Source organism: Cryptomeria japonica, chromosome 3, assembly GCF_030272615.1.
Source record: "Cryptomeria japonica chromosome 3, Sugi_1.0, whole genome shotgun sequence".
In the NCBI taxonomy this organism is placed as follows: domain Eukaryota; kingdom Viridiplantae; phylum Streptophyta; class Pinopsida; order Cupressales; family Cupressaceae; genus Cryptomeria; species Cryptomeria japonica.
In genome coordinates, this window is record NC_081407.1 from 344333995 (window position 1) to 344343663 (window position 9669).

Below are 9669 nucleotides of genomic sequence, written 5' to 3' on the forward strand. Positions count from 1 at the left end.
TTTACTTCAGTATGACATATATATATCTTATTATATTCTATAAAATTTAAAACTTATGAGCTTTCTTTTCAATGTACAATTTTTTCAGAAAACAGCTCATACATAAACCTCAAAATTTAAGAGACCAACAAATACATAAAAACAAAACAAAAGATAAACAAGGAAAATGTGTGAAAGCATATTCAGTCAAGACGCTCTTCGAATTTTTATGTCAAAACTGTGTCTTTTGTCGCTCTACATCAAGAATGGAATAATACATTTTATATAATTTCTGATTTTTCCATGAACTCTTCATTCCCCATGATCACGAGTACCCCATCATCCCCATCCCTCCCATTATTTTTTTATGGTCGTTCTCGGTACTATTATTATGTCCAGAGCAATCCATAAACTCCATGCATCTTTTCCGAAGCTTGTGGATCAGAGGTTCTATGTCAAGGCTCTCGTACCATGGGATTCACATAACATGTGCGATTTTTAATCACGAGTCAGGTAAGAAAAACGAAAGGCTTTTAAAATGGTCGGGGATATATACTTAAATATATATACGGTTGAGTTTTGATGACAGAATTGCAGGGTGAGCATAGAAAGGAGGAGTGGGCTCCAGAAAGTGTGTGTAGTCCCTGTCATTTTATTTCTGCAGCAGAGTTCGACTGTTTAATTTAATTATGTATATAAATATTTTTTAGGGGAAGTTGCAGTACAAAATAATGAGCCTCTGCAAGTCGATTATATTTGAGGAGGTTGAAGTTTGGTTGCTTATTTGCACAGGCATGCGTTTCAGGCGAAAATTCGAAGCTATTTCAGGCGATTATTAGTGGTGGTTCCTTCATGTCTGAAGGTAAAGCTTGAGCATTTTTTTGTACTCTCTGGGGTTTTGTTCGAGAAGTTTTTTTGCCTTTACAATGTAAAATTATGCAAGGGATTCGGCACATTGTTTGGTAGGATTTATTTTAGGCTTCTTTGAGATTTTCAGAAGTTTTCCTGTATGCTCTGGACTATAAATTAAGCTGATTTGTTGATTATATTGCAATATTTTGATTTATTCAGGTACAAATTGCAGTTAAATTTTCTAGATTTTTCTCCAGTTGAGTGATCATTAACAAAGCAAACTATATTAGGAACTAGAATCATAAATTTACGGACTTTTTTTTGTTTAAGATTCTTTAAAATCTTTCAGAATTCAGTGATCATTAGAAGGAAAAAAGAAAAGGAGGTTTAATTTAACGTGAAATTCAAGTCTGGATCGTTACCACAGCGAGATAATGTTTAGAGTAATGGAGATACTTTTACAACAAATTGACGCATTATGATCAAATAAATCAATTTTAAGGGGATATTGTCAGATTATAGTTTCAACTTAGTATTGTTATTAACAATTTCAGTTCAAAGTTTGGGCAGATAAAGTCCAGTGTTCAATTTCCTTAGGGTTCGGAAATGAGATTGTACAGCCTCACATCAATATAAAAACAATTTTTAGCCGGTTCTTTTTCCATTTAGAGCTTTATTTTTGCAAGTGAAATACAGAATGTTGAAGGTGCAGTGCATTATTTGAGCTTATCATAAGCTTTTTATTTTAAATTTAGAATACTTGCTTAGACCTATCTCCGTGATCATCTTGAACTGGCAAGTCATCACTTTATATGGAATATTAGAGTAATGAAAAGATAGAACTCTATCTTCGACCCTGTTGAGAAAACAACTTCTTAGTGATCATCTTGAACTGGAAGTCGTCAGTTTATATGGAATATTAGAGTAATGGAAAGATATAACTCTATCTTCGACCCTGTTGAGAAGACAACTACTTATTTTTCAGTCCACAAAATCATTTTGCAAAATTTGTGGCATATTTTGGGTAGCTTGAATTTATACTCATAAAACAGTATTCTCTCCGACTAATTTGACTAAAAATAATTAAAAGCTTTCTTCTGACTAAACCTATCTGTAAAGGGAAAAAGTTTAAATGGTTCATGGCTATCTGCAAGGAGCAAAAGAAGCTTGTGTCAGTTACTACTTTAGACTATTTAATACTCAACTAGTAGGAAACAAAAATGGCAGAGCTCTGTTTAGCGACTTTATAATTTGGCTTTCATTCCATTTAGGTCATCAGTATTCATCTTAAAGGGAGTTTTGAGCTGACATGAGCCGTTTTAATGAGTTTTATAGAGTTCCTTTTCAGAATTTAACTGGGTTTTGAGGGTTATTTTTTGCTTTGCAGTTCTCCTTTGATTTCTTTCAAGATAAACTTAAGATTTGTTCCCTGTTATATACTTCGTGTTTCAGGTTCGAATAGCAGACAGAGCAAAACTATAATTGGCGCTGGTTTGTACTATTCAGCAACATCAGATATGTCGTTTCTTACTGGTGAGTATAATAATACACTCACTTTATTCTAAAGCAAAGCTGAAATTCTCATTACAATAGTAGTATTCAGAGTCTACCTATTACTTGATTTGGGTAAACATTTAAAGAAATTTATTCTAAATGCAAAAGCTGAAATTCTCCTTACTCTAGTATTATTTAGAGCTTACCTATTACTTAAATTGGGTAAATATTTAAAGTCATTTATTCTAAATGCAAAGCAAACATTCTCACTACAGTAGTGTTGTTTGGAGCCTTCCTGTTACTTGAATAGGCTAAATACTGAAATAGAGAGGAACAGAGGGTACTCCGTTTTATGACTTTTTCCAATGTTATTTTTAGTCCCATTTAAGTTGCATAAAAATGCCCGGGTACTTTGTTGTTTCATTCTCTTATCTGCTTAGAAACTAGTTGTGATTTTAATTCTATCATGACCAGAACGCCTGTGTTGTACCTGCACTCCATTAAACTTGTACGCAACTGATTTGTATACATTTAAAGAATCATTTCCCATGGAGAAGCCAAGGAGAATGTCTCAAGAGAGCTCTCTGATGCGGAATCTGATCGTTCTTCCGCGGTCCAGATCTTTCATAGTCCCTTCTATTAGCCCGCTATGATATTCCCCTGTTTTTGAATACTTGGGAGAGGTTGGAAAATGAAGGGCTAACTCAGAAGGAATGTATTGGGGTGTTAAAAACTTCGATGACGAGCCGAGGAAAGAGTTAGGATGAGGTTTTGGCACGCACTTCCACAAGTTTGAGGGAATAAAGTAGAATTGTTCGTATTGAAGAGTGAGGGAAGGGAACAACCGAAGGTCGGTGTCTATTGGATATGGCAGATGTTCATTTGACTGTATTTAGGTATTAAACTGGCATCGTTAATAGGTTCAAGAGTATAATAACAACGACCGTGAAATTATTTATGAGCTATTTATTTTGGTGTGAAATTAATCACCAGAAGTTTATTGATTAATTAATTGAAATTCATAATTATATATTTTCGATGTATATTTGATTGTATTTGTTAATTTTAACTAATTAATAAATACAATCAAATATACATAAAATATACATAATTATGAATTTCAATTAATTTATAAATATAATTTTAGATAGATAATATGACAAAGGTCTAGTGAATCTTATACAAATAGATTATTACGACTTAAGCTTATGAAGAGCAATGATAAGGAATAGAGAAATGAAAATTATGATAGAATAAATAACACAACTACAAAGAACCACATTCTTACCCCAGCCACGTGTTTCGTCTTCACCCATTCTCAAGACACAAAACAACATGAGATGCCCTCAAAACCACAATTTGCCACATCTCTTATGAAACCTTAAACACATCTTCTATGTAACTCACTTATTCATATAGATTGTCACTCACAGTCATCTTAATCGTTATTTCTAAGAGAAAGGAAACACTTTTTTGAATATTCACATTACTTACACAAATACAACTTATGGTTTGAAGGCAGTCACTTTAAAACACACCATGCTTTTGTTTGATATAATGATTCTTTGCCAAATTTATAAGTGGCTCCTAAGGCACTTTAGGGAAGTTGAAAATAATAGTTTCCTTGACATTTTTCAATGCTCTCCAAACAATGTGCCCTTAGGACCACATGCTCATCCACTCTTATTCTTAAAAAGGACAATTTGGATTCCTAGATAGTATTTTTGAGTGGTTTAGTTCTATAGATTAGACATGTCATTTGTAAATATGTTATTTTTTATTTATTTATATTATTAATATTTTAAGAAATATTATATATATTTGATATATACATAATGCACACACACACGCACACACACACATACATCTATGTGTGTATACATTATGTATATATATCTATGTGTCCACATATATATGTATGTGTATATAACATTCATTTGTCTTCTTTATCTTAGAAATGCCATGGAACATTGGAAAATGTTGAAAAAGAAAGAAAAGACCAAGTAAATTAATAGAGATAGGAAAAAGCTAGTTAGATTAACATTGCTCTTGTATTTTGGTTTCTATTACACATGATCTTGTTTTTTAGTCAAGAAACAAACTTAAGGTAGAGAAGAATAATATATGGTAAATAGATACAAAAGTAATAAACTAAGCATACATGCAACTAAATATTTGATTAACGAGATTATAGAGGCACTTATAATATTGTAGCTAGAAATCTAATACAAAATTTGGAGAACACTACACTTACTCGTTACCAATATGAATAGTCTATTTAGTATCCGTTACATTCAAGTTATGTTTGCATGGATGAAGCCAAAAAAAATCTTAGGAAGTTCTTTCAATTCAAATAAATTTAATCATAAAATTTACAAAATCTTTATATTATACCTCATGAACCATTCATTATAGAACCTCACACTTCCTTTATTTTCATGATAATGATATTTTCACTAAATATCAAATTATATTTAATATTAATCTTTAAATAAAATGAACCAAAAGCTTATATTTACTAAATTTATTTATAATCAAATTTTTATTAATTTATTATAGTAAGAATGTTTAATTAACCTAACAATTTCAACTAAATTATAATTTGAAATAAAATTGGTAAAATAAACATCTATTTATTCTTAATACTAAGCTAAAAGAAACTATAATGAACACCTTTTATTTCTTAGCACTAACATCATTTTTTTAATGCATCTACACTTGAATCAAAATTATATAACAATTGATCATAGAGACATCGATTAAAAATTTCAACACCAATTTTCATAAATATATTATCGAATTTTGTTTGCCTCCTAGAGCTCTATGAATCCTGCATATCCCTAATCTCCAAATAAGATATAGATGTGAGTTATGGTAGGAAAGTTGATGATGCCAAAGGATAAGTAGTGCAGTCTAGTCTAATTAAAAGGGTGTGAAAGAGCGCAGCGTAGTGATGATTGCAAGGATAAGTATCATGAAAAACTATTTACCAACACACATTTCTAGTTAAGGGGGAAGCAACATGGTCTTCCAACTATAAAGAAACAAAATTATTTTCCATCGTTGTCAGCTCATGTTCATACATTACCTATTACAATTCTAGCCTTCTTGTGTGATTTAGAAAACATCTCCATACAAATACCATTTATTATAACCTAGGAAAGAAGACAAGATAATTCATATATAAAAAACCAAAAAAATCATTTGAGTTAAAAAAATAATTTTAAAATCTCAAAAAAATAATTTAAAAATATATATATAAATTTTATAAGGCAGAATAACATAACTTTTATAATTTTTCAAGTTCAATCAAGTATTGACACATTTACTCTTTTAAAATAGATGATGGTAGAAAATAATTTAAATGTCATAAATATTGTTATTTTGAATTTTTTTAATGATCAAATGGTTTAAAAGTTTTTTTTTTTAAATTATTTTTAAATAAGATGATTATTTATTATTTTTATGAAAAAAATATTATATACAAATTGTAAACATTTATTTATGAAAAATAAAAGTTTAAAATTTAATTTTTTTATTAATAAAAAATTGTTTAATTTTAAAACAAAATTATTATTTTTAAATAGGATGGTTATTTGTTATTTTTATGAAAAAAATATTATATACAAATTGTAAACATTTATTTATGAAAAATAAAAGTTTAAAATTTAAATTTTTTTTATTAATTAAAAAATAGTTTAATTTAAAACAAAATTATTACTTTATGTTATATTAATATTAAAATTTATGAGTAGTATAGATATTCATCAAGTATATATATTTTACAATTTTTAATTGAAAAATTTATTTCTGAAAATAAATATTTACAATAATAAACCAAAATAGAAGAATGATGTTTCTAAAATTGACTTCAGCACAAATGATATGAAGGAGGAGAGAATATATAAAAAATATTATACCCAAAAAAAATTATTATCCTTTGATCAACTATGAAGTTCAATCATTAAAACAGAAACTCAAATTTTATTGAATGTGAAAGCTCTAAAAAAAACCAACCAATATAAAAAAACAAATACTACTCAATACCATAATGAAAAGAACATTATAAGATATTTCAAATTCTCTAATTAAAAAGAGCACATCATGTTGTCTTTACGGTGATGTAATATTTTACACATGAAATGGCATCATTTCCTTCACTCATGGCTGGATTAATCTTCTTGGTAATATAAATTTGTTGGGGATTCGGGTCTTGAAAAGTATTTCTAAAATTTTAAATATACTTTCAAGTTACTTGACCATCGTTGCATCATTCCTCCTTATCACCGGAAACTCATCCATAATAATTATGTTATTTGGCTCAAGTACATGTTGGTTATGGTTGGTATGATGAAGGAAGGTGTATGATCTTTGCAACGAAACTAAAAAATCCATCATTAAGTCGATACACATCTTTTGGTGTGTTAAAAAGAGTAAGGCGAGGATTTCCACCTGTCATCGACGCTTTGAAATGAGCAATGACATCCACCATATGAAGTGTGCCAACTTATAGCAACGCCCCAAATTTGTGGAAAATGTGGCCACCGAAAATCGTGAAGGTATTTGTCACTTTTACAACTTTGAGGTTCACTTACTTTGCCCTAGAGGAACAAACACTATGATTCAAAGAATCCATATTGAAAATAACCATGCAGTTGGTTGTAAGATGTCGAGTGCTTTGGATTCTTACATAATAGATTCATTTTTTTGTCCAACAGGTAATCAATTAGACATTTGGCTCATTCATAAGTATTCATAAGTATTAGAGTAATCAATTAGACATTTGGCTCGTTGTTGGGTGGCTTTTATAGTTGGCTCGATTGTTTGTTGTTGCCTTTCCTTCTTGGCTTTTCTCTATATTCCTTATACTAAATATGAATGCTTTTTGAGTAGGGGTTCAAGCATTGAGCCTTTCCGTTTGTCTTGTTTCCTATTTTGTTGTGTAGTCTCCATGAGCACTTTACTTTGTACCGGCACATTAGCACATTGTCTACCTCCACGGGGATAATTTACACTTCTCCTTGATGCTTCCTCCTACATTAAGGTATATCACATGACAAAAATGGTGATATACAAAGTTTTACAGTCAGGTAGAATTTGGTAAAAAATTAAAAATAAAATTATTTATTAATGTATAAGGGTATAATGTTGTGTTATATCTTTTATATTGGTGGTTTGAAGATAGAGTCTCAAAGATGTAGGATTGATTCATAATGTCATGAGTAGAGGAATTGTCATTGGGATACCCAAAATATCTCACTATGTAGGATGAGCAACATTTGAAAGCAATTCTCTTTTAATATCATACCATTAGGTAGATAAGTGGCAAAGTCATATATGACAACAATATTCCCAATAGTTGACAAATATTTCTAGTAGGAAAAGTTCATTTATAGTAGACTTGCACAAAATCTTGTCGAATAACTAACAAGTAACTCAAATGAATACGCCAACAATATCACTACTTTTTAACCACAACTTCTGCATTCACTATCCACTCTATACGTTGGCAACGTCCAATTTCTGTATCTGTTATGACTTCAAAATCTTTTAACAACTGATCTAAGGCTTGCATGTAAGGTAATCTAGGAAGCTCAAATGGGGATGGGTGTGACAACAATACAGATTTTACATTTAAATACAAGATTGCTCCATAGAATCAACTAAGCATAAAGGGCACTAACCTTTTTAATGTTTCAAAATATGTTAAACAACACAAGTAAATGATCTTTGCTTGGGCAAGGGCATTGCCACCCACATTCCATTTCCAAGTTACTTCATTCACGTATCATATTGGATCACATCAATGCCTATGTCTTTCATGATCAACAACTCATTCTTTTCAATAGTGTTTCATATCCAATAGCTTACAAGTCTTAAATTTTCCTACAACTCTTCCTTTTTGACACAACCACTGACAATGTGTATGAAGTAGAATCCAAATTCCAACTTGACCTCAATATTTGCGTCTTGATTGTTGACATTTTCTTATCCTAGTTTGGGTTGTTCATTAGTAGTCTTCTAACCCATTCTGATGACTAACTCACAAGTTTATATACACATGCAAGTAACAAAACTCTTGGTCGTATACTTTTTATTATTTCAGTAAATGGACATATGTCTTCAAAATTCACTACATACTACTATTAAAACAAATTAGAATGCATTACTAATTTTAAAAAGGTAGAGTAATTTTAGTAGAGCCTTGATATGAATAATTTGCTCAATAAATTCCTTGGCATAAAATGGTGGATATATACGCATCCACAATAGTGAGGGTTGATAAATGTGAACCAAATTGTCACTCATTAATCAATGTGCACTTGGACTTCCTAAATTCTCCACCTCATTAATCTTCATTCCATTACAGGTGAAAAGACATTCTTTGCCATCTTTTCTTATTGACTTGACATGCCTTTATGGCCACTTTACATTTTAAAGTTTTATGTTGAGCTTTGTCAATTAAATTGACCAATATAAAAGGTGAGCTTTATGACATGCTATTCTTAAACTCAAGGAATAACTCTATCACGTACAACCTTCCAAATGATTGCATTGAACAACTATGACACCTCATTCCTTATGCTCATTAATTTATATTATATTCACACACAATAAAGGGAATGATTTCAAATTGGTGCATTTACTCTAGTTGATGTCACATGCCAGACTGGAGTAGTGATGAACATCCCCACCTAATTGCATAATCATACTTACAAAACTTAGCACAATTGGCACTAGTGTTGATAGATGGCATCTAGTGCATTGGCAAATGACTTGCATCCTCAACTTCTCAAGTGTTGTGTGTACATTTATCATTTTTCAAAACTATTTGCACTCTTTCCTTGTCCAATTCTTTCTCATATGATCCTTAGACATAAACAAATGGTTTAATCGCCATAGACATGAAAGACATACCTTATGATATAGCATATAATATAGAGAAATGCACTTCATTCTATGACACAATATTCCCTAAAGAGTTGGATTGCCATGGTATGTGTTGCAACAAATGAAATTCAAATAAATAGCATGTAGGTATCATGAGTTGTGTAATATTCCTTTAACACAAAATTGTTATAAACATTCCTTTCAACTATAGGTAACTTCAAGTAATTATTTCATAACTTTTCATAAAGTGTTACTAAAAAATGTACAAAATGCAAGATTTATTATAATAACACTCGATGCCAACAATTTGTGCAAAAATAAAGATTGGTCATATATATTTTAAAACTACCAAGAAAAATAATTAAAAGAAACATAATGCAAGGGACATGAGGACCATAAAAGAGAGAGGATAAATGAATAATGGAAAATGACCTTTTTAGAAAGAGTAAACAA

At 30.3% G+C, this 9669-nt stretch overlaps 1 protein-coding gene across 8 annotated transcripts in view; it reads left to right on the forward strand.

Annotated features, from left to right (window-relative positions):
• Nucleotides 1–596: 596 nt before the first annotated feature.
• LOC131034789 (protein STICHEL-like 3) overlaps nt 597–9669 on the forward strand; it is a 105071-nt gene continuing 95998 nt past the window's right edge. For 4 of the 8 annotated variants that reach the window (XM_057966377.2, XM_057966378.2, XM_057966380.2 and 1 more), the window contains exons 1-2: nt 698–841; nt 2284–2364. The gene's annotated coding sequence lies outside the window, so the exon portion shown is untranslated. Of the gene's footprint in view, nt 613–689; nt 842–2283; nt 2365–9669 lie in introns of those variants that run through there. The other 4 variants (XM_057966381.2, XM_057966390.2, XM_057966389.2 and 1 more) reach the window with 4 other exon arrangements.